The 26,260-nt window shown below is 37.0% G+C and overlaps 1 long non-coding RNA gene across 1 annotated transcript; it reads left to right on the top strand.

Annotated features, from left to right (window-relative positions):
- Positions 1 to 2,807: 2,807 nt before the first annotated feature.
- On the top strand, positions 2,808 to 25,145 carry LOC144236318 (uncharacterized). Its single transcript, XR_013336485.1, has 3 exons — positions 2,808 to 2,862; positions 8,766 to 8,958; positions 24,884 to 25,145. It is a non-coding gene; the product is annotated as an uncharacterized LOC144236318 (long non-coding RNA).
- Positions 25,146 to 26,260: the final 1,115 nt, after the last annotated feature.

Genomic DNA, 26,260 nt, shown 5'->3' with positions numbered 1-26,260 from the left:
CTTGCCAGCACAGCCGCCCTGTAGCCTGTCCCCTTCCAGGAGACTGGAGGGAGGCCTTTGTCTCAGCTCAGGTCCACACTGACCCTGGCAACTGTGTTTTTCCTGATACAGAACAACCTAATCAATGACCCCAAATGACTTTGGAGTAAATACATTGTCTAACATAATAACAATTAGGTGGTAAAAATAATCATAATATTCTTATTGGTAGGAAATTACAGCTTCCAGAACAGAGGAGAGCTTTTCTGGATGTGAAACTGTAACAATGGAGCAAGGAACTTGCCCTTGAAAAGAAGCAGCTAAGTAGAGTAGGACAAGTGAGATTCAGGTTTTATCATGAATCTCTGAGTACTCACAGTGGTGCCATTAAATTGAGCACTTCTTTTGTATTCTTCTAAAATAGGTCGTTTGGTTAGTAAAATCCCTTGCTGGTGAGAGAGCACTGGAAAGAAGTTTTTGTGTGATGAGAGGCTTGGATGCAACATCTATCAGGGTAAAATGTGATTTGGAAATTGACATGACTTGGGTGAACAGTGTAGGTTCTGATTCTTTAAATTATTTCTCAGGTAACTTGGGGTTGCAGGAATATGATTTCTGGAATGATGTCCTACTCTTGCATTCTAATTTCTTCCTGATACTTTTCCTGCATAGATAAGAATAATTATTTAAACTTTAATAATCAAACACTATTTCAATTGGTATGGAAAAGAGTTTTGAACATACATCCATGTTGTTAGAGTCACCAGTAACCATAAATTTATAACTTAAGGGGCACTTGGGTGACTCAGTCAGTTAAGGGTCCAACTTTAGCTCAGGTCATGGTCTGACAATTTGTGAGTTTGAGCCCCGTGTTGGGCTCTGTGCTGACAACTTGGAGCCTGGAGCCACCTTCAGATTCTGTGTCTCCCTCTCTCTCTGTCCCTCCCCTGCTCACACTCTGTCTCTCCCTCAAACATAAAAATTAAAAAATTTTAAAAATAAATAACTTGAAGTTTTGAAATACGTATTCCTTAGGATACAACAAAAATATTAATGGTTTCTTAAGAAACGAGTAGCAAAGAATCATATTTAAACATAAAATGTGCTACCTGACTTCAACCATTCCCGCCCTTCATTATCACTCTGGACCCAAGTTTATTGCTCAATAATTGGGTAATTTTGACTCATATACCCACTGTTGGAATGGAAAACAATAGATTCTTGAATTCATGCTCTTTTTCAGTTGGTTATATGTTAGAATTAGATATTGCTATTATGCATGACAGAGGTAAATTCTAATACTCTGATAACCTTACTCCTACTTCCTTGACTCTACAACCTTACACAGACACACAGAGACACACAAACACATGCACACACACACAGACATGCACACATTCCAGACTAGGATTGTACTTCAGATTGAATCGGGTTTTTTTTAATGTTGCAACATTTGGAGGCATTTACTGTGAGACATTGAACAAGCTGGTGTATTGTAGTTTGGGAAGAGCTGATGGTAACAACAAGGCACCTGCACAGAAATCCACACACATCTCGTTCCATTATTGGGTTCCATACTTTTATCACCACTCAGGGAACCATTAAAATAGGTTTTTACCCATTTTTATGTAAAACTGCTACATAACAAACATACAAAAATGTACACAAATCATAACTTTACTGATGAAAGTAATATCACGAAATAAACACATCTTGCAGTCCAGTCAGCATCCAGGTCAGGAAATAGAACAAACTCAGAGTTCTTTTTTTTTTTTTCTGAGAGAGAGAGAGAGAGAGAGAGAGAGACAGCGTGAGCAGAGGAGAGTCAGAGAGAGAGGCAGATGCAGAATCCGAAGCAGACTCTAGGTTCTGAGCTAGCTGTTAGCACAGAGCCTGACATGGGACTCGAACCCACGAACAGTGAGATCATGACCTGAGCTGAAGTCAGATGGTTAACAACTGAGCCACCCAGGTGCCCCCAAACTCAGAGTTCTTAAGTCCAATATTTTCCACAAAAATAACCATTATCTTGAGCTGTAGCACCATAAATTAACTTTGACTGTTTTTTTAACTTTATGCAAATAGGAAATTTCATAATGTATACTTTTTGTCTAGCACCTTATGCTCAATATTATATTTGGGGATTCATCCAGGTTGTTATGTATAGCAATTATTAACTCTCAGTGGTCTGATAGTATCCACTGCATGATCATATAACAACTTATCTATTCTACTTTTGGGTAGTTTTCACTTTGAGCTAATCAAAGTAGTGACTTTATACAAAATACCTGTTGATGAAGATAAATAGGATAAATATCTAAGGGTGTAATTGCTGAATCATACAGCATTTGTGGTCTTTTCTTTTTTAAGGAAGACTCAGGTTTCTTCAATCTTTACTTTTTAAAGTTTTAATTTAAATTATAGTTAGTTAACGTACAGTGTAATATTAGTTTCAGATGTGCAGTATCATGATTTAACACTTGCGTGCATCACCCAGTGCTCATCACGACAGGTGTACTCCTTAATGTCCATCACCTGTTTCAGCCATCCTCCCTCCCCCCCCTTCTCCTCTGGCAACTGTCAGTTTGTTCCCTGGAGTTCAGAGTTTGTTTCTTGGTTATAGTCACTTTTAGTAGAAACTGCCAATTGTCTTCCAAAATGGATGTACCTGTTTCTACTTAATCTCTTCAGTTCATGAGAGTTCCACTACTGTGAATCCTCACCAACACTGACAGAATCTGATATGTCATTGTAGCCATTGTGATGTGTGTGCAGCAATATTACATTGTGCTTATTACATATTACATCGTGCATATTACAAAGGCCTTGTCAAGTGTTCTGCCATCGTTCTGCTGGGCTGTGAGTTCTCTTTCCTGCTGTCATGTAAGAGTTTGTTAATAGAGTCAGAATATGGCTTTATTTATTGGGCATAAGCATTTAAAGCAAATTCTTCCTCTTTATAGCTCGCATTTGAACTCTCTTAATAATGTCTTAAAAAAAACTTAACTTTTAACTTCATAGCAGTCCCATGTCTTACATTTTCCCTTCACAATTGGGATTTTCCATGTCTTGTTTGAGAAATCTTTGCTAAACAAAATATCAGGAAGCTATTATTTTGTCTTTTCTGCTAAGACTTTTATTGTTTTACTCATCACCTTTACATAGAGTCTATTTGGAAATTGCATTTGTGTTTGGTGTGAGGTAGGGATTAAGGTTCATCGTTTGTCCACATGACCTCTAATGACTCTGCATTATTGATTGAAAAGACTATTCCTTCCCTACCACACTGCAGTGTCATCTTTATCATAAATCACATGGCGGGGGTGTGCGCCTGTTTCTGGATCTTCTATTCTATTTCATTGTGTATTAGTCTGCCCTTCAACCAATGCAGCAGTTTTTTATCTTGCAATGCTTTAACATGTCTTCATTTAGGTAAATGGCTGTCCAGCAACTTTATTGTCCTTATTCAAGATTACTAGTTGTTCTTCATCCTTTTTGTTGCTTCATAGATTTTAGAATGAGCATTTTAGCTTATACCCACACATACATAAATACTGAAGCCCCTGCAATGTTATATCCCTCCACTTACGTAGGTCTTTCTCAATAATGTTCTGAAATGTTTGATGACTTTTTCATGCCATCACAAGGTGACATTTCTAAGACCATGTTTTCTACTTATTTATGCCAGTATATAAATATATTATTGGTTCTTCTACGTTGATTTTTTCACCTGATCTTTCTTAATTTCACCTGTTAATTTCACTAGCTCATTTGTAGATTCTACAAAGCTTCACTTCTTCCTTTCCAGTTGGTTTCTTTTCCAGTTGGTTTCTTTTCCAGTTGGTTTCTTTTCAAAATTATTTTTACTTTATCTTAATTTCACTAGCTCATTCCTAGATTCTACAAAGCTTCACTTCTTCCTTTCCAGTTGGTTTCTTTTCCAGTTGGTTTCTTTTCAAAATTATTTTTACTTTGTTTCCCATACCAGATAAGACCTCCATTAAAATGTGGATGGAAGTAGTAACAGTAGATATCTTTGCCATGTTTCTGAGTTCAAGGAAGATATTTTAATATTGCATTAATAAGCATTATTCTGCACATAGTTTTATTTATATACATTTGTTGGATTTGACAAATTTTTTTCTGTCCTTACTTTCCAAAAAGTATTATTGTGAATGAGTGTTGAATTCCATCATTTGTTTCATTTATTATAATGGCCATAAGCAATTTCCCTTTTTTCTATTAATGTGACAAATTACAGTGATTTTTCAAATGTTAAGTCAAACTTGTCTTCCTAGAAAACAGAAAGAGGCTTAAATTACTCATGATATATTGTCATTTTTATGTATCTTTGCATTTGATTTTCTAACATTTTCTTTAAGATTTTTGTATCTATGATAATGAGAGAAATTGGTCTGTGATTTTTCTTTACTTTAATCTCCTTTTTGGTTTTCATAGCAAGGTGATGTGGACATAATAAAAACGCTTTGAAAAAATGGTACTTTTAATTACTTTGGGAATTAACTGCTGCATTATCTGGGTTTAGGTTTTGCTTTGTGGGAAGGTCTTAATTACAGTTTCAGTTACTTTAATTGATGTAGAATAATTCAGGTTCTCCACTTTTTTATGCATTACTTTTGGAAACTTGCTTCTTTTCTAGAAGTTTTTAAATTTCTTCTAAATTTGTAAATAGACTGATACTAAAATTGTTCCCGAGTCCCTCAGTTTAATATATTTTCTTGTGTTGTGGTTGTTTACACTTTGACACATAGGTTATATAGAAGTGTATTGCTTTATTTCCAAACTGTGGGGAATTTTCTAAATTTTTTGTTGTTATTATTGGTTTCCTGGTTACCTCCACTATGATTAAAAGAATATACTCTCAAAAAAATAAATAAAAGAATATACTCTCATAGTTTTTTTTTCATTAGAAAGGCAATGAGGCATGCATTACCTACCACACCGTATGGGATCAGTCTGGGTGAGATCCATGTGATCTCAAAACGTAAACTTTTTTTATTCTTTCTGTTGGGTTCGGTATTCTAAATATGTTACCCAGATCAAGTTTGTTAATCATGACCTTCTGTATCCTTACTACTGTTTGCCTGTTTATACCATCAGCGTTAGGTAGAATTATGTTGAAGTGTCTCACTATGATTGTGATTTTTTTCATTATTTCTTTTCATTCTGTCAATTTTGCTCTCTGTTCTGAATGTTATTAGTGCCTATATATTTAGATTCTTACTTCTTCCTGATAAATTGCTGCTTTTATGAGTATGAATTGTCTCTCACTATCTCTAGCAAAGTTTCTTGTCTTAAAATCCACTTTTCCTGCTATTAGCATGACTACAAACATCAGCTTACTTTTGGTCAATATTCAACTATTTTAGAAACCCGAGGGGCGCGGTGGCTCAGTCCATCAAGTGACCGGCTTTGGCTCAGGTCATGATCTCACAGTTCGTGGGATTGAGCCAGCTCTGTACTGACAGTTCAGAGCCCGGAGCCTGTGTCATATTCTGTGTCTCCCTCTCTCTCTGCTCCTCTCCTGCTCGTGCTCTGTTTCTCAAAAATAAATAAATGTTAAAAAGAACTGAAAACTATGTAAATTTGACATGTAAATGCTGTTGTAAAGAATGATTGTTGACGATGTCCTTAAACTCTGATGTCTTCAGAACATGGTTGAGTGAATGCAGTATCACATGTATAAGTAGAACTGACAGGCCCTGTCAATGGGTTTCTAGAAAGTTGGATGTAGTTATGAAACCAAAACTATTGTGCAGGAGGAAGCTGGAAAGAATTGAAGAGAGAACATAAGCGAATCTCTCTTCCTAGGGAAAAATAAAAGCCAAAATGAGAGAGATTTGCGTTCCTGTGAGTGGAGAAGATAACCGTAGCAGGAGATAACCGTAAGGAAGATGTGTTAGCTCAAAGGTGCTGGAGTTTAAATAAAAACTTGGGGGGTGTCTGGGTTGCTCAGTTGGTTAAGTGTCAGACTTCAGCTCAGGGCATGATCTCACGGTTCCGGAATTCACAGTTGGGTTCTGTGCTGACAGCTCAGAGCCCTGAGCCTGCTTCAGATTCTGTGTCTCCCCCTCTCTCTGCCCCTCCCATGCTCATGCTCTATCTCTCTGTGTCTCTCAGTAATAAATAAAAAACGTTAAAAATGTAAAAATAAACAAAAACTTGGGAGGGGGTAGAAAAAGAAGCAAAACAAATGAGCAAAGGGACAAAAAAAAAAATAGGGAGAGAGGAAAACCAAGAAATAGACTCTTAACTACAGAGAACAAATTGATGGTTCCCAGAGGGGAGCTGGGTGGGAGATGGGGGAAATAAGTGATGGGGATTAAGGAGTGCATTTGTGATGAGCACTGGGTGTTTCATGGAAGTATGAATGACTATATTGTACACCTGAAAATAATATTACACCATATGCTAACTAACTGGAGTTTAAATAAAAACTTACGAAACAGAAGCATATAAGAATACCCATATGCTTAGCTCTCAAAGGTGCTAACATTCTGGAGACTGAAAACATGTTCAACTCTTCCTTTGCGAAGGCTGAAATTATCCTGGGTGTGAGACCCAAAGTAGTTGTTTAAACAAAGGTTCTTAAGCTTTGTTGTGTAATATAGTTCAAGTAAGAACTTGGTGGTGGCTAGGTATTAAATTCCACTAATCCCAGGAATCTGTCATTTATCCAGCCCTGAGCTAACTCTTGGAGCTGGTCTGATCTCCACATTTGGAGGAACACTGGTGTATGAGTTATTGGGATTACTGGAATCCTATGGAATTTGGTAGGTGAGTGAGTGGATGGAAGAGAGCAGACCTCACTGGAAACTATCAAGTGGAGTGATAAATACTGGAAGACACAAGAACATAATGCATTTCTGGTATTCCTTCAAGAGGAAAACTGCCTTCCACACCTAGTGAGGCTGAGGACATTTTTTAAAAAAACGAGAGAGAATAAAGGGGTGCCTGGGTGGCTCAGTTGGTTAAATGTCCAACTCTTGATTTCTGCTCAGGTCACAGTCTCGTGGTTCATGAGTTCAAGCCCTGCATCAGCCTTTGCACCGACGGTGTAGAGCCTGCTTGGGATTCTCTCCCTCTCTCTGCCCCTCCCCTGCTCATTCTCCTTCTCTCTCTCTCTCTCTCTCTCTTGTTTTTTCTCTCTCTCTCAAAATGAATAAATTTTAAAAATGTTTAGAAAGAAAGGAAGGAAGGAAGGAAGGAAGGTAGGAAGGAAGGAAGGAAAGAAGGAAGAACGAAGGAAAGGAAAGAATATCAAGGTTATGGTGAAAGGGGTCATTTGCTTCATGTCTCAACTACTGATAATTGCTTATATTTTATATTTGAGTTTACTAATATACTTATAATCAAAGTATTTGAGTTATTAATAAGAATTATACTTTGGATCCTAAATGAAAGCAGTAAATATCTGCAGATTTGTGAGAAAGTTTAAATGGTTACAACATTTTGTGTCTATTTCCTATATACATTCCTACATATATTTTCTATACCATTCTCCAAACTTGTTAGGTTTGTTGATGGTTTGGTTGGTCATATGTAGGCTGTGATTAGTCTGGGAAGCCATGTTCTTATTTATAATATTTGACTTATAATTGGTTTATCCCTATATTTGCATCAATGACCTCACTTAATTGCTGGTCTTTGAGATCTGTATTTAAAGATAAGAAGTCATCCATATGGAGTTTTAGTACTTTGAGGAAGCATCCTACGACAACTGAGTGGCAAAGCTGAGACTCAGAAACAAGTACTTTATTGATACATTTGAGATACACTGAGACAAGTGATTGAAAGTTACATCCAATGAAGAACAGAATGATAGCAACGGCCAATACAGTTTTGCTACCTGGGATTTGTCCCTACACTTCTTGGTATCAGGTTGCCCTTCATTACCTGATTTATAATGATTTATTTTACTACAGCTGAGTGCTCTAGTTTCCTATTCTCTAACCCTGGCTTTCATGCATTTGCCAATATTTACCTATGTACTATAAGAAGTTTATACCCAGGATACATACATAATTTCTACATTGTTGTTTCCAATAACAAAATGACACACCAGTGGAAATAGGAGGAAAGGGCTTGATCAGAATGAGGATAAGATATTCATACTCAGTTTGTGAAAACCTTTAAAGCTGGATCTGGAGATCTGTATACTTATACTTTTTTCTATAAGTATGTTATACTTAAATACAGAAATGTTCTTTAAAATTGCATTAGTACTTTCTAATGGACTTAAAATGTTCAAAATCATCTAAAATCATAAAATCCAGCTCATTTAAAAAATTGTCAACAGAAACATAAAATAGGTATGTGAAGCATGGAGCTTCATATATTAATTGACGGTGAAAATCAATTTCTGACAGCTGGAGATTTATAGTGTATGTTTAATTCTAAGTAGCAGATAGGATCTAAAGTGATCCTCTGTGATCCCTGTATCCTAGATTTATAATTTATTTGAGAGAGAGAGAGAGAGAGAATGAGCAGGGGAGACGGGCAAAGGGAGAGAGAAAGATCCTTAAGCAGGCTCTAAGCTCAATGTGGAGCCCATTGTGGGGCTCAACCCCACAACTCTGCATCATGAGCTGAGCAGAAACCAAGAGTTGGACACTCAACCAACAGAGCCACCCAGGAGCCCAAATAATCTTCTTTTGAGTGAAGGTAGAACTTCTGACTTGCTTTTGCTAAGAGAACATGCAAAGGTAATGGATGTAACTTCTACAATTATGTTGCTTTTCATAAGATTTTTATCTTGTTTGTAGACACGCTCTGAGATTTTCTCTCTTTCTGGCTTTGAAGACATGACCATGCTGGGGGGCCCAGCTCAAGAAGCTGAGGGTGGCTGCCAGCCAAAAGCCAGCCAGAGGGGCCCTTAATCCTAAATTGCAAAGAAATGAATTCTATCAACAACTGGACTGAGTTGTTAAGTGGATCCTTCTCCAGTTTAGCCTCCAGGTAAGAACATAGTCCTAGCCAACACCTTGTTAGAAAACTTTAGAGAACCCAGAGAAACTGTGCCCAGACTTGTGATCCACAGGAAATATTAGATAATAAATGTGTTTTGTTCTAAGCTGCTAAACTTGTAATAATTTGTTATACAGCCATGTATGATTAATGGAAGAACCAACTTTGGGTTTGTATTACTGGTTCATTAGCTTTAGAGAACCTTTGTGCTTTTTCTTCTTGGTTTCTCAAAGTTGAGTTAAAGAAGATAACATAAAATAAACTACATATATATAGTTAAAATAAACATATATACATGTATATATAATTTTTATTTTTATCTTATATTTCTAAATTTCTTTTCTGTTTAACTCTTACTTCACCAAAAAGCTCACTATAGTGATATATCAATTATTGTGAATGCACTAAAATATCTACTAATGAATTATATAATAGAGGTTTACCATAAACATAAAAAACAATTAAAAATCTGAAACCAATGGGGTGCCTGGGTGGCTCAGTCAGTTGGGTGTCCAACTTCGGCTCAGGTCATGATCTCATGGTTCATGGGTTGGGGCTCTGTGTACAGCTCTGTGCTGATAGCTCAGAGCCTGGAGCCTGCTTTGGATTCTGTGTCTCCCTCTCTCTCTGCCCCTCCCCCACTTGCACCCTATTTCTCAAAAATAAACATTATTAAAAAAATTTAAAACTCTGAAACCTGGTATACAACCTCTTGGTGATATGACAAAAATTTCTTCATATCTTTGATTGCCCAAAGCAAGAATTGTGCATTTTTTTCTCTGCCATGTGTATGTTTGAGCAAAGAACCGAATCCTGACTTTAGTATATTCAAACGCCAACATCATGAGTAAATATGAAATGTTGCAGTTAATGCCTTGTATTGAGAAAAAAAAAGAACTCATTAATGAATCCGTTTTTTAAAAATTTTTTCAAAAATTACTTTTTTTGCTACTGAAAATAGTTTACTTTTCTCAATAAAAATGATATGCATTTATCTTAGATATGAGCCCAAGTCTGAAATGGAGACCTGTACTTTATCGTATTTCAGGTCTGGCCTTAAATAAACCACAGCTTCTTAACTCCAGTTCTAAAGAATGGAATTGTTCTCCCCTTTAACCATTTCTATCTTTATTGAATACAAGCCCTTAGGGCATTAGGTCGAGTTCTGGAGGGAAGCTCAGACTCATTCCAGACTTTTCTGCAGGCCGTTCTACTGATTGATCTATATGTGCCCTCAGGTGCAGAGTTTAGTTAATTACACCCATTCAGTCATGGCAACCCATCATCTTTTGAACAGGTAATGCTGCTCTCTTGTTTGAATCACTCTTGCTCTCATTCCCATTCTCCATCTCTATTCTGCCTTCCTTTCCACATGCAACAGTTCTGATGTGTTTGATGGGAATTGAGCCACAGACTCTACACTTCCTCCTTTTTGCCCTCAACACCACCACAAACAGCACCGTGAGAGCTTGCACACTTAGTCCCTTTATGAACGTGTCTGAGAGTCTCACTGGCATATATACTCAGTTACACTATACTTAATTTAATTTGACTGAGTGCTATGCAGACTAGTTATCACTCCACCCTCACACTGGTAGCGGATGAGGGTGTGAGGGTTTCATTACTGTCTCCCTGCTAACACTTGGCATTGCCCTGCTTTCCAATTGTCAACGCCCTAATAGGTTAAAGGGACCTCGCTATTTTAATATGCAAATGTCTAATGTGTCATGGAATTTGTGTGTATCTTTATACGTTTATTTGCTTTTGGGGTCTCTTCTCTGTTTATGTATTTTGCCCATTTTCCCATTAAGCTTCTCTTTTTTTTGTGGTTTACAGGAATCTTTTATATAATCTAAATACTTGTTCTTTGTTGATTTGAAATGTTGCAAATACTTTTCCCAAATCTGTCGTTTTTCTGTTGCCTTTGTACATAGTGTGCTCTGTTGAGCTGAAATCCTTATTTTAATATAATCAAATTCATTAATTTATAACAAAGACGTGAAATTTATGAAATCTATGCAAATAACACCCTCCTAAAGGAGAAATTAAGGAAGATCAAAGAGAAATCCACTTATGACAGCATGCTTAGTACACCGCTTTCTGGTTTTGATTAATCCAATAGAAGTAAATAAGTAGGGATATAAAAGACTTAGCTAGCCTAATCAGTAAGGCATATCTCCTAAATATATCAAACTTTATGTCCCATAATATATGATATGACTTCTTTTCCATTGCATATGGAACATTTGAAACTAACTATATATTATTCATAAAGAAAAATCTCAGTAAAATCACAAAGTAGAAATAATTCAAAGAAAATTCTTTCCAAAGATACTAAATTTAAAAATTCATACCCAAACCAAAAAAAATATCTTTAACTTAAAATTAACTTAATTTTATAAATATTTTTAAGTTGATTTCTAAGAAGTAAATCTAAGGAGAAAGAGATTAATCAGATGAACATTGCAGGAGTTATAACATTAATCAAAAGTAGGCTCCATGCTTAGCACTGAGCCTGATGCAGGGCTCGATCCCAAGACCCAAGATCCCAAGATCATGACCTGAGCCTAAATCAGAAGAGTCAGATGCTCAACCAGGCTCCACTTAATTCTTTTTTTTAAATAACAAATTAGTAGCCAAACAAATCAACAACTACAATGAAAAGCACACATATACAGAAGAAATGATGAGGGGGGAATATACATTAAAGAAAAGAGAATTTTGAAAAAAAAATCATAACTAACTATGCATAAATCTATTCAAATGAACTTGAAAATCAGATAAAATAAGTGAGTTCCTAAAAAATGTGATTTAACCAAAAATCAACCCCCTTAGAAATAGAATACAAAAATATGACCATTTCTATGCAAAAGAAACAAAACTTTAGAGCTACCCTACAAAAAACGCNCTTCAGCTCAATTTTTTAAAAAAAGGAAGACCTAATTTTAAAATACATTAGTGGGGTTCCTGGCTGGCTTAATAGAAAGAGCCTGTGGCTCTTGATCTCAGGGTTGTGAGTTCAAGCTCCATAATGGGTGTAGAGATTACTTAAAATCCTAAAAATAATTAAAAGAAAAATAATTAGTATAAGATTACTATCTAAACCTGATAAAGATATCACACAAAAAAAGAAAACTATACACCAATCTTCCTTATGAAGGTGGATATAAAAATCTTAATAAAATGGCAAATGGTTACAATAATACATTAAATAGCAGGACACAAGTGAGTAGAATACTTCCAGGATATAAAGATGATTCAGTATTAGGAAATTCATCAACGTAAGTCTCCATTTTAGTTTACTTATTGGGAAAAATCATAATTTTCTTCAATTATCAACAGAATTTAGTACCAATTCCAGATTAAAGCATTCAGCTGAGTAGCAATTGGAAACTTCCTTAATATCATAGCATATATGTAGAAAAGTTTGAAATCCAGAATCTTACATAGTGGGAAAAATTAAAGGCATCCTTTCTAATATAAGGGACAGGCAAAATACCCCTACATCTAGTGCTACTTAACATTATATCAGTACATTCTAGTGCAATGAGATTCTTTTTTAATGTAACATAAAAAGGGGGGTAGTATCTGTATCCACAAATTATAAAATATCATATCTGGAAATTTTTAAAAAATGCAACCAGAAATCAAGACGTGATAACTGATGTGTAAAAGATCAAGTGGAGGAAAACATCTTTGAAAGATAAGGGAAGAAAAAGGAAGAGTAAACATTAAGGACTTCAGACCACACTGCAAGTATAATGGGGGAATGGAGGAAGGGAAGGAAGAGAAGATAGGTAAAAAAAAAAAAAAAAATCTCAGAATGCAGAGCAGTCCTGCTCAGGTTTTGCCTGAGTTAATGGGAAATCTCAAAGCAAAGGCTGCCTGTTGGTGGAATTTCATATCAGGCTGCAATGGTCCCTTTTCCTTCATGCCCAGTCACTGACTGTCAGTAGCCTAGGGAGCCATGGCCCCGGAGTGAATGTTACTGTGGAATCACAGGTGTGAATAGACTAGAGGTTCTTTATCCAGTTCTTCTTAAATGAGATTTGAGTTATGTATCTTCCTAGCTGATGAGTGACCATTGTGTTCAACAAAATAATGGATTATAGGGGCGACTGGGTGGCTCAGTGGGTTAAGCGTCCCACTTTGGCTCAAGTCATTGTCTTTTGGTTCATGAGTTCGAGCCCCCTATTAGGCTCAGTGCTTGCAGTAAAGAGCCTGACTAGGATTCTCCCTCTCTCTTCGCTCTCTGCCCCTCCCCTGCTTGTGCTTTCTCAAAATAAATAAACTTAAGAAATTAAAAGATTATTAAATTCAACCCAATAAAAGTAGATTTGTATAACCACAACAAAAATTGTATGCAATGACAAATGATAAACTGGGGGGGAAGCATTTGTCATCGATAAGGGGCTAATCTATATAATATATAAGATGTTTTTGACATTGAGATTAAAAAAACAAAAAAATTCTAAAAGCTAAGAAAAAAATGGACAAATATAGAAATAGCCTGTAGGAAACATGCACATATTTAAAATAAGAAAAATACAAACTAAACTATTACTTCTCACTTATCAGATAAGCAATTGTCCCTGTTGGTGAGAGTATAGAAAAGTAGACATTCTCACTTATTCTACAATTGATTAAAGAGGAAATTTAGGAAAATGCATATTCATTTATCCTTTAATTCAGAAACCCCATTTGACAGATATAGCTGACAATACAATTCTAAAAACATGAAACAGCATGTGCCCAGGAATTATTCATTGTGGTAATATTGAAACATTGAAAGACACCTAAATGCCAGCCAATAGCGAACTAGTGGAAAAAGCCAATGGGGTGGTGTGTGTGGACACAAAACAGGTAAGGAAGACCACTGAGAAGTGCAGTGCCTTTATCTCTACAACACAGAGTTAAGAAGATCACAATTTGTAAGCCACATTTTTGTGCAACAAATGATAGGATTTTTTTCTATTTTTAAAGCACCCGTTATTCTTATACACGGCTAGTGGGATACATTGGCAAGACCCAAAGAACTACCAGGAAAAGCTGGATTTTGTTGTTTATAGTGGTTATGGAAATAATAATTCCAAAACGATGTTTTGGTAGATCTAAATTAAAAATATATTGATGTGGGAGCACCTGGATGGCATTCTTGATCTTGGCTCAGGTCATGATCTCACAGTTTGTGGGTTCGACCCCTACGTTGGGCTCTGCTCTAATGGGGCAGAGACTGCTCAGGATTCTGTCTCTACTTCTCTCTGCCCCTTCCCTTCTCTCTTTCACTGTCTCAAAATAAATAAATAAACTTAAAAATTGTTTTAAATATGTTGATTTGGTTGGGAGCCAGTACTATTACCAGAAAGGGGAAAATTAAAACAGTAAAAATATGAAATGAAGAAGGTAAGGAGAACTCAGTGATATTGACTTAGAATTGGAAGTGTATCACTATGAATTTGAGATTTGTAAGAAATCTCACTTCTCTGTTCTGACCACTGAAAGGGAACGGTGAGCACATCTAACTCTGAGTTTTTTGCTTTCAAAATACCATTCTGTGCTTAAGGAACCAGAGCTCCTTGGAGAATAGCTGATTCCAGGAAAAGTACTAGGTGAGCCTGGAAGTTTATTGCCAGAAAGCAAGAGAGTGCTCAAAGATTAATGAAGACATGGCAAAAATGGCAAAAGAACAGCCTGAAGTGATTCCCACTGGCCGAATTTGTAAATTTCGAGCAAAAAGAACATGGTAGATTATAACACATTAAATAAAATGTATTTTTATATGTGCCTATAGCAATACCAAAAGTTGAAGATGATGAGAGAGAACAAGCTCTTCCTTAAAGACCAGCCAATGAATATAAAAGAATGATCAAATTAGGAGAAAAAAATCACTATTCTTTAATTATCATATAACATTAGTTTATTTAAGATTAACCAGTGGATGAAACATTGTTGAGGATGGGATACGTTATTCATGTAGTCTCAAAATCTAACATAAAGATTAATTATTATTTTCAAGATACAAAATGGTATTTTTACAATGGGGAAATGTGGTTGTCACTGCTGGTAGTAAGTGCTATTAATACCCACCAGATCTCAGTGGCATTTACCCTCCAGATTCTATGTATTTCTTCAGATAATTGCCTTCTGCTGAAGGAAGCCATCTTGCCCTTAGGTTAGACCATCTGACGGCAGCACATAGTCAGTGACTTACTATCGTGAGAGCACAGAAGGCCAGTCCCATGTCCTCAATGTGGGAAACTTTGTGACGTGATTTATACTCTAGAGTACACCCTCTCCTGCCTTCTCCCACTCACCAAGGATCAGGCCAAAACTAGACTTTACCTGAGAGCACATCATTGTTTGCTTCTTTCCCTTCCCGTCTCCTGCTTCACTCACTTTCTTACAACTTCTTTCTGCATAATACCCCTCCAATAAGTCTGGTGTCCCCTAATCCCTGCTTAGGCTTTAATTCCAGGAAGCCCAAACTATGACCTTAGCCAAGTAATCAAACCTAAAGTCATTATTTATATAACAAAATGACATTTTGTGCTTTGAAGCATTATATACTTTTTTTTTTTTCAAAAAATACTTAACCTAAATCTAATTATGAGGAACCAATCAGACAAGTCTAGATTGTGGGAGATACTCTACAAGATAGTTGGCTTCGAGGGGCACCTGGGTGGCTCAGTCAGTAAGTTTCTGACTCTGGATTTTGGCTCAGGTCATGATCTCACAGTTCATGAGTTTGAGCCCTGTGTCAGGCTTTGTGCTGGCAAGTGCAGAGCCTGTTGTGATTCTCTCTCCCTCTCTCTCTGTCCTTCCCCTGCTCTCTAGCCCATCTCCCGCCCATCTCCCACCCACCTCCCTCTGTCAACCCACAGTTTGTTCTCTATTATTAAGAGTCTTTGTCGTTTGTTTCCCTCTCTTTTTTGCCCTCCTTCTTATATGTTTATCTGTTGTGGTGTTTTTTTTTAAATTCTACATATGAGTGAAATCATATGGTATTTGTCTTTCTCTGATTGACTTATTTTACTTAGCATAATATACTCTAGCTCCATCCATACCACTGCAAATGGGAAGATTTCATTCTTTTTGATGGCTGAGTTATATTCCATTACATTTATATACCACCTCTTCTTTATCCAGTCATCAGTCAATGGGCATTTGGGTTCTCTCCATAGTTTGGCTATTATTGATAGTGCTGCTATAAACATTGGGGTGCAAACACCTCTTCAAATCTGTATTTTTGTAATCTTTGGGTAAATACCTAATAATTCAATTACTGGATTATAGGGTAGTTCTATTTTTAGTTTCTTGAGGAACCTCCATACTGTCCTCTAGAATGGCTGCACCAGCTTGCATTCCCACCAACAGTGCAAGAGGGTTCCCCTTTCTCTCCATCCTTGCCAACACCTTTCATTTCTTGTGTTGTAAATTTTAGCCATCCTGACAGGTGTGAGGTGGTATCTCATTGTGGTTTTGATTTGCATTTCCTTGGTGATGGGTGATGTTGAACATCTTTTCATGTGTCTATTAGCCATCTGGATGTCTTTGGAAAAGTCTCTATTCATGTCTTCTGCCCATTTCTTCACTGGTTATTTATTTTTTGGTGGTGCTGAGTTTGATAAGTTCTTTATAGATTTTGGAGACTAGCCCTTTATCTGATGTATCATTTGCAAATATCTTCTTCCATTTCGTAGGTTGTCTTTAGTTTTGTTCATTGTTTCCTTTGCTGTACAGATGCTTTTTATCTTGTTGAAATCCCAATGGTTCATCTTTGCGTTTCTTTTCCTTGCTGTCGGAAATGTGTCTAGAATGAAGTTGCTGCAGCCAAGGTCAGAGAGGTTGCTACTTGTATCTTCTTCTAGGATTTTGATGGTTTGTTGATCTTTCATCCATATTGTATTTATTTTTGTGTATGGTATAAAAAAGTGGTCCAGGTTCTCATCCTTCTGCATGTTGCTGTCCAGTTTTCCCAACACCATTTGTTGAAGAGACTATCTTTTTTCCATTGGATATTTTTTTCTTGTTTTGTCAAAGGCTAGTTGACCATATAGGTGTGGATCCATTTCTGGATTTTCTATTCTTTTCCATTCCAGATCTATGTGTCTGTTTTGTGCCAGCACCATACTGCCTTGATGACTACAGCTTTGTAATATAGCTTGAAATCCAGAATCATGCTGACTCCAGGTTTATTTTTTCTTTTTCAGAATTGCTTTGATTATTCAGAGTCTTTTGTGGTTCCATACAAATTTTAGGATTCTTTTTTCTAGCTCTGTGAAAAATGCTTGTAGTATTTTAATAGGGATTGCATTAAATGTGAAGATTGCTTTGGGTAGTATAGACATTTTAATAATGTTTGTTCCTCCAATCTATGAGCATGGAATGCTTTTCCATTTTTTTTGTGTCCTCTTCAATTTTTTGTATAAATGTTCTTAGTTTTCAGAATATAGACCTTTTATCTTTCTAGTTAGGTTTATTCCTAGGTATTTTATTGCTTTTGGTGTAGTTGCAAAACGTTGGGATCAATTCCTTGATTTTTCTTTCTGTTGCTTTGTTATTGGCGTATAGAAATACAAGATTTCTGCAACTTGATTTTATGTCCTGCAACTTTAACTTTGGTATTTTTTTTACCCTTCAAGTTTATGAAATTATCTGTATATTCTTATTTTTTATATTTGTCTTGTATATTAAATTTCTGTTATTGTCTGTAATTGTTTCTCATTTGTCATTCTTTGNTCCACTTAGTAGCCTTTCCAAAGAAAGTGTTTCCTATTTCTAATCTCTACTGTATTATTGCCATTATTGTTCTTTCATATCACTGATATTTCCCTATCTTTATTATTTCATTTTCTCAGATTTGTTATTTATCTTTGATATTCTTGTAATTACCTTTATAGGACTTTGGTTACTACTTTTTCTCATGTTTTGAGGGAGTTTGGTTTTTTCTAATTGCTTACCTGGGAACTTAGTTCATTTGCCTTCAGACTTTGTTGCTTGCTGACAAATATTGCATTGATTATTCACAAGGGACTCTGTAGCCACATTAATTCTATTCAGAGTTCAAAATAACCTTTGTTCCTGCTTTCCCAAGGAAAACACTAGTTTTCTTATGCAATCTGAGTCCTTGGCTAGCTTTCTAAACTATCAGATGATATTTTTATTCTGCTTGATATATTAACTTACATATTGTAATACCACTATAGAAAAATCCATGTCTGTCTGGTTTTGAGTGGTCTTTACAAGGGAGGGGCATTTCACTGTCTCTTGAGTCTTTCTCCATATCCAACTACCCATTAGTCTGTTGTATTTTTCTTAGATAAAACAAGTCTTTTTTTTTTTTATTCTTATACAGTTTTGCCCACCTGGAAACAGTTGTTGCTGAGAAAAATTGAACATGAGTCTCTTCCAGGCCTTTTTAAATAAAGTCCTTCTCATTTGCCCATGACACTGATGAGCTGCTAGAGGTCTATGAAGAAATAAAGAGCTTAGGAATGACTCCTTGACAGGCTCCACTAGCCATCTGCTGTCACAGAGAAAGTATTGAAAAACTGAAGGAAACTGACTTTTCCTACTCAACCGCCCCTACAATCTCCCCCCATGACATTAAGTATTCAATAAGTTATAAATAGAAATATACTTAAAATAGAAATGTATTTATTTAGTATTTTTTCTCTGTTCCCATGCGTGTAGGGGAGAAGCAGAGTGGGAGGGAGAGAGATAATCTTAAGTGGGCTCCATGCCCAGCATGAAGCCTGATGCAGGGCTTGATCTCACCACCCTGAGATCATGACCTGAGTTGAAACCAAGAGTCAGACACTCAACTGAGCCACCCAGACATCCATAAAACAGAAATTTAAATAGTGAAACTTCAACATAATGAAACAAATATGTTCTGAGGCATTAAATACTTTGAAGAATGGATATGAGGAGACATTTTCAAGATATTGAATAGCAAGAACTGCACAAGATATTGAGGAAGGTGTCTCATGTTGAAAGCTCTCATTTCAGCACTTCCCTTGTATAAGATGAAATTTACATTAAAGAATATAATGTCCATTTAAAGTTAAGGTGATATCAATATTGGTCTAGATCGTGGGCCACTAGTTAACATTGAATTGTCCAAGAACTCTGTTTTTTATTAAGTTTATTTTATTATTTCTGTGTGTGTGTGTGTGTGTGTGTGTGTGTGTCTGCGCGCGCGCGCACGTGAGAGAGGGAGAGAGAGGGAGAGAGAGAGAGAGAGAGAGAGAAAGAGAGAGAGAGCACATGCACAGTGGAGGAGCAGAGGATGGAGGGAGAGAGAGAATCCCAAGCAGGCTTCACGTTGTCAGCAGCAGAGCCTGATGTGGAGCTCAAACTCTAGAATGGCGAGATCATGACCTGAGCTGAAAATAAGAGTTGGACACTGAACCAACTGAAACACCCAGATGCCCCAAGAACTCTTTTTGAATCAGGTGAATCTGAATAGTTCTTTCTTGGCAGCAAAGTGAGAGAATTAAAGAAAAAAAAAGAAGGAAAGAGAATAAAAGGCCTTCATGTAAAAATGTATTATATTGAAAATAATGTATTCTATTGGTATAATCCCAGAAAAATCCTTATAAAGAGTTTTATAGCTATAGCAGTAGCTGCTGGTGAAAATTTCTAGCAGACTCTGAAAATTTTCTTTTATATCCACATCTTCCCCACAAGCCACTCCAAAATTCTCAGTATGTTACAATTAATAATATTTGAGAGACCAATATAGATATCACTTCAACTTTAAATGCACATTATACTATTTAATGCAAAAATTCATCTTATATGAATATAATAATGAGCAAGTGCCGAAATAAGAGCCCCCAACACTAGGCCCCTCCTCAATATCTTGTGCAGTTCTTGCCATTCAAAACCTAGAAGATATCACCTATTTTTAATATGAGAAAATTGCTACATAGCGTGGGATCAGTTCCCTTTCTCTCTTTATTCCTTCTCTTCCCATTCCAATATATTATCCCACTGTGATATTCGTATTTCATCATTTACCAACGTTTTACAGATGAATGTGGAGGAAAATTTGCTGAGATTATTTAGGATGATGAGGCTTGCTTCTATATCATGGATTCAAGATTACGTTTCTTTGAACAAGTGGAAGGAAGTCCTTCATTTTTTAAAAATATATATAGCAAGGTGAAGGAAGCTCATATACACCTATGTATGAATAGAATAAAACTGTATGCATTCATTCATTCATTCAATGAATATTTGTTAAGCTTTTATTATATACCAAGAGCCATGGTATAATATATGGCCCACACCCTTTTTTTTTCTTTCAAGACTTTAGTTAAATTCAGGTTAGTAACATATGGTGTATTCTTGGTTTCAGGAGTAGAATTTAGTGGTTCATCACTTAGGTACAACACCCAGTGCTCATCACAAGTGACTTTTTTAATGCCCACCAGCCATTTAGCCCACCGCCCACCCATCTCCCCTCCAGCAACACTCAGTTTGTTCTCTGTTGTTAAGACTCTTTTATAGTTTGCCTCCTTCTCTGTTTTTGTTACTTCATTTGCCCTTCCCTTCCCCTATGGTCATCTATTTTGTTTTTTAAATTGCACACATGAGTGAAATCGTATGGTATTTGTCTTTCTCTGACTGACTTATTTCGCTTAGCGTAATACATTCGAGCTTCATCCATGCTATTCATTGCAAATGGCAAGATTTCACTGTTTTTGATGGCTGAATAATATTTTCTATCCACTCATCAGTCAATGGACATTTAGCGTCTTTCCATAATTTGGTTATTGTTGACAGTGCTGCTGTAAACAATTGGGGGGGGTGTGCCTCTTCAAATCAGTATTTTTGTATTGTTTGGATAAATACCTAGTAGTGGGGTTGCTGGGGTCACAGAGTAGTTTTATTTTTGGGCATTGAGTCTAGCAGTGAATACTCAACTATAGATTTTCCAGGATTTCATAGCAAAAATGAGCATAGAGCAATGGCTCAGGGAAAGGCTGAGCGTTGTTTTATGAACAACCACATCATAGTCTTACAGTTGTATATCAATCTTTCCACATGCCACTTTTCAGAGGTATTTCAGAAGTACATAATAACATTAATCACAGTAGATACTCAAACATGGTAGTGCTATGCAGATACTGGGGTAAAATGTTTCCATTGATAGTATTTCACTTATCCATATTATAACCAGTGAGGTTGATAGTGCTATACATGTTTATGGGCTGATGTGATTGAAAATCAGAGAATGACATTAGCTTGCTGATGTTCACATCGTCGATAAGGGGGTGAAACTAAAATTAAACTCTAGGTGGGGTAACTCTAGGAAAAAAGCACTGCACATAGAGAATTTGTCCTTTTCCTCCTGCTGCAGCTAATGGGTCTTTCATTTTTTCTGGCCTATTATTCAACGCAATCCCAGTTACTTAAAACCAACCAACCAATGAACCATCGAACAAAAATCTAAGGCAAAATTGAAAGGGACTAACCAATGCCATGTGGGTGAGGCAAAGCTTTGCTTCCCTCTACAGCTGTCAAGATTATTTCAGACCTGCTTAAAGATCGTCTTGGAAGGATGAGACTGCAGAACTTTCCTCTGTTCCAGTTTGCTCATTTGCCCTAAGTGAAGATAATTCCCAGCTGGGCTGTTGGTGGAAGCTGTGGTCTTTGTTTTTGTGATTTTTATGTACACTATTTGGGAGGCATATTCTGTTTGGGAACAGAAAAGGTTGGGGCAGAGGATGAGATGATCTCTAACCACAGTGAGTGCCAGTGTTCGCTCTGAATGTATCAGGAAGAAAAAGAACCCTAACGAAGAATATAAAACCAAGCCTGCAGTGCATTAAGTTATAATTTGAGAAACCAAAAGTAGTTTCTGAAAGCTGTTTTACATGAGAAATTCTGTAGGACGTGGACACTGAAACAAACAAACAAAGAACATGCAAATGGCCCCAGGAACCGGTAAGACCGTATTGTATAAAGCAAGCCACTTCTAACACTTCCGTGTTATTAGCTACCATTGGAAGAGGATGGAACTTTGCTTCTTGATAGGAAAGAAGACTGTTCCAAGGTACGTGGAAAGAGCAGACCCAATTCTTGTCTAGAGTAACTTTGGAGGGAAAGAGAAAGATTAGAAGAGAGAGTGTAATATAGGCAAGATTCAAGAATTCCCAGGAAAAATTTAAACATGTTCAGCAGTTTGGCACCCAACGCATTTTGATGGTGAGGGGGCCTTACTGAAAAGCCCCTGGCCATTGTTTTGAGTTTATAATAAGAAAAAACAAGCAAACAAAAAACAGGTGCTCCTGGCTGGGTCTGTCTGAAAATCATGTGACTCTTGATATTGGCATCATGAGTTTGAGCCCCACTTTGGGTGTAGAGATTACTCAAAAAATAAATAAACCTAAGAAAGAAAACAGAGAGTACATACCACAAAATGACTGGGATTTGGAATGTGCCTTTCAGAGAGATAAAAAGTAATAAGATGCGTGGCTCCTTTTCAGTTTACTGACTATATCTAAAAAAGAAGAGGTTAGTGGAAGAGAGTATGAACAACTCTCTAAGTTATAAATTAGCAAGTATATGGAATAATAAAATGTATAAAATACTAGAAAGTCTCTGACGGGGCTGTTAGGTGAAATGGGGAGGAACCTCTCTGTTGCTGTAAGATGAGGGATTGGTTGTATCATCTTTCTTCCCACAGTGTTTATAATTGTGAATGAAAAAAACTGATAATTTTTAATTTTGAATATATACGTATTTTGTATATTTGGAACAAATTAGTGTTGAAATACATTTAATAAAGAGCGGTAAAGCAGACAATAGAGAATGCATATGCCCTCGAGCCAGACTGACCTAGGTTCAAATTCTAATCTAACTGCTTAGCAGCTCTGTGACCGGAGCAAGAAACACTTCTCTAAGCCTCAGTTTCTTCCTTTTTAAAATAATGCAGGGGCTCCTGGATGGCTGAGTCGGTTCAGCATCTGACTTCAGCTCAGGTCAATGGAAGCATTGATAAAAATAGCAAGCATCGACAGACGCTACGGAGCAAACACCATGGCGAAGGCCTTGGATAAGAGCTGCAGTAAAGGAAAGAAAGGCCTGAAACGTAAAGCAACCGCCGAAGAACCTCAGGAGGCTGCAGTCGCTGAGAATGGAGCGATGGAAAGCGGGGTCCAGCCCCCGAAAGCGGCTGCCTTTCCCCCAGGCTTCAGCATTTCAGAAATTAAGAACAAACAACGGCGACACTTAATGTTCACGCGGTGGAAACAGCAGCAGCGGAAGGAAANTGGAGTTTAAAAAAAAAAAAAAAAAAAAAAAAAAATAGCAAGCATCTTACCTAAAAGATAAGAAAGAAAGTTTTAGAATTTTATATCAGGGACTACAAGATTCCTGGATATTTTCTAAGTCAAGAGTTCTTTAGTCAATAATTTATTGGAAAAACAATCTTTTTCACTTGTACTGACTACCCTACATGTTTCCAGCCAATGTACGACAAACCTTAAGAATCTATTTTTTTAGAAAAATAAAAAAAACTCACAAAATGTAAAAACTGTTGCACTTAGCATATTTTCTAGCTCTCCTAACTCTTGAATTAACTTTTTGATAGAGAATCCCAGTGGAAGGAAAGCTGAATTGAAATTGGACATTCATGATACATTTTTAAAAAACATTTTAGGGGCACCTGGGTGGCTGAGTCAGTTGAGCATTGGACTTATGCTCAGGTCATGATCTCCCAGTTCGTGGGTTCAAGCCCTGGGAAGGGATCTGTGCTGACAGCTAGCTCAGAGCCTGGAGCCTGTTTCAGATTATGTGTCTCCCTCTCTCTCTGACCCTCCCCTGCTCACGCTGTGTCTGTCTCTGTCTCTGTCTTTGTCTCTCTCAGAAATAAATAAAAACTCTAAAAAATTTTTTTAAACGTTTTATTTATTTTTAAGAAAGTATAACTGGGGGAGGGGCAGAGAGAGGGGAGACAGGATCAGAAGAGGGCTCTGCAAAGACAGCAGCAAGCCCCGTGGGCTTGAACTTAGGAACCATGAGATTATGACCTGAACCTAAGTCAACTAATGGAGCAACTCAGGTGCCCCCATGATACATTTTATAATTTGAATACTTAATGTCTTGTAACTTGTGGGATGCATACTATTTGTCACCTAGTAGTAGTAGTAGAACTTTTTTTTATTAAAAACTTTTAGTATTTATTTATTTTTAAGAGAGAGAGAGTGTGTGTGAACAGGGGAGGGGTAGAAAGAGAGGGAAACACAGAATCTGAAGCAGGCTCCAGTCCCTGATCTGGCAGCACAGAGCCCAATGCAGGGCTCGAACCCACAAACCATGAGATCATGACCTGAGCCACAATCAGACACTGAACCGACTGAGTCACCCAGGGGCCCCCCAGTAGTAATAAAACTTCTTAAATATGTCTCTGGCTGCAGTATTTGGAATTGGCAGGCAGTTTTATGCATGACCATTTTATTTTATTTATTTTTTTTAATTTTTTTTAATGTTTTATTTATTTCTAGGAGAGAGAGGGAGACAGCGTGAGCAGGGGAGGGTCAGAGAGAGAGGGAGTCACGGACTGAAACAGGCTCCAGGCTCTGAGCTGGCAGTCAGCACAGAGCCCGATACGGGGCTCGAACCCACGAACCGCGAGATCATGACCCAAGCGAAAGTCGGACGCTTAACCGACTAAGCCACCCAGGCGCCCCTATGCATGACCATTTTAAAAGCCAAACCAAACAGTTGTCCTCCATATTTGAAGTAATTATTTTCCCCGTATGTGAGATTCTAATGGTAGAATGAGCTCCATCGAGATACTGAATGAGTTTGCTTTCTTCAGTGTGTGACGGAAACACTTGGACACAGACTTATTTGTGAGTACACCAACAAGGTTTTTTGTTTTGTTTTGTTCTTGCTACAGACATATTCCCCATCAGAGGCCCGTGATGAAATGTAATTACGAATGGAAAAGTTGCTCACAGCCTGAGACGCAGCCTGAATTCGGCCCCTAGAAGCTATGACACTCGAGAGAAGTGACAGAATTGCTTCTGGTATTAGACTCTTCCTTGATGACCTTGTCACTTTGACTGTGTGATCTCTAAGGCTTCCTCCAGCCTCATATAATCCACGATTCCTGCAAGAATCATATAATCCATGATTCATGAGAGGATCCTATCGACTTGAAAGAGTTAATTTTCTTTTTAGTCCCTGATTCTAATATTTCAATCACATACAGCAATTTCTTAAGCAGTATGGTGGTTACACAAGTGTTTGTTTCATAACTATTCACATAACTATTCACTAAAATCTACCTTCATGTTTGATGTATTTCCTGTGGTGTGTGTGTGTGTGTGTGTGTTATAAATCAATTTTTAAATGTTTATAAGAGTAAAGTGAACACAGGAATATGAAAATTAATATACATTTTTTCTAAAGAATGGTGCAAAACGCAAACATTTTTAAAACGATTTGCTTTTTCCCTCTGATGTCCCCTTGACAGTTTTGTGATGTCCTTTATTGTTTTCCTAAACTGTTCTCCTAAGCCTAATAAAAAAGGCATCATTGGTTTACTACAAACTGATCAGACAGAGATTTGAAAAGAAGTTTATCTTCTTGAAAACTAGTGTCATTACCGATGTACATTACCTAAAGGACAGACTCTTTCAGCTTATCTGGTTCCCCTGCTCGTTAGTACTTATGTTTATTAAAGTGTACTTATGTTCATATCTCTCACTATGCATAGAGACACTTTTTCTCTTTGTGTTGGAAATATGATGACCCAAAAGCCTTTTCATTTCCCCATAATGTAGGAGCACTTTAGATTATGTTCTAGGTGTTTTTGTCCTTTGTTGTTGTTGATCATTTATTCCATGTGGCTAGTATCATACATATATTTGGGTCCATATGCTCTTATACTAAATTCTCATAACACTCCCAAGTTGCCCAAATGCTCATGAACTTCATCTCCCTTTGCCTTCCCAGCAGAAGTGATTGAGCCTGATACAGAGCCTTTCATCCTACTTACTGAGAAGAGTAGATGCCACTGGGGAGAAGTAGGTCTAAGAATTGCCATGTTTCGTGGAACATGAACAGAACCAGAAGGAGCCGGTTACCTGAGATATCAAATGATATTTGAGTTCCTTTCACCCTTTTCTAGAAAAGGGTCTCCCTAAGACTTGGACATGATGTATTTCTCTGTCCTTTCTACCAGTTCCTTTCCCCTTCCACCTCCACACTCCTTTCCTTATGACTTTTTTGCACTGAACATTAAGCTCATTGATTACAAGGAAAGGCACAA

The sequence above is a fragment of the Crocuta crocuta genome, unplaced genomic scaffold (assembly GCF_008692635.1).
Source record: "Crocuta crocuta isolate KB4526 unplaced genomic scaffold, BGI_CrCroc_1.0 scaffold24, whole genome shotgun sequence".
Lineage (NCBI taxonomy): Eukaryota > Metazoa > Chordata > Mammalia > Carnivora > Hyaenidae > Crocuta > Crocuta crocuta.
Note: the sequence above shows the minus strand (reverse complement) of the source record. Positions and strands in the feature narration are given on the sequence as shown.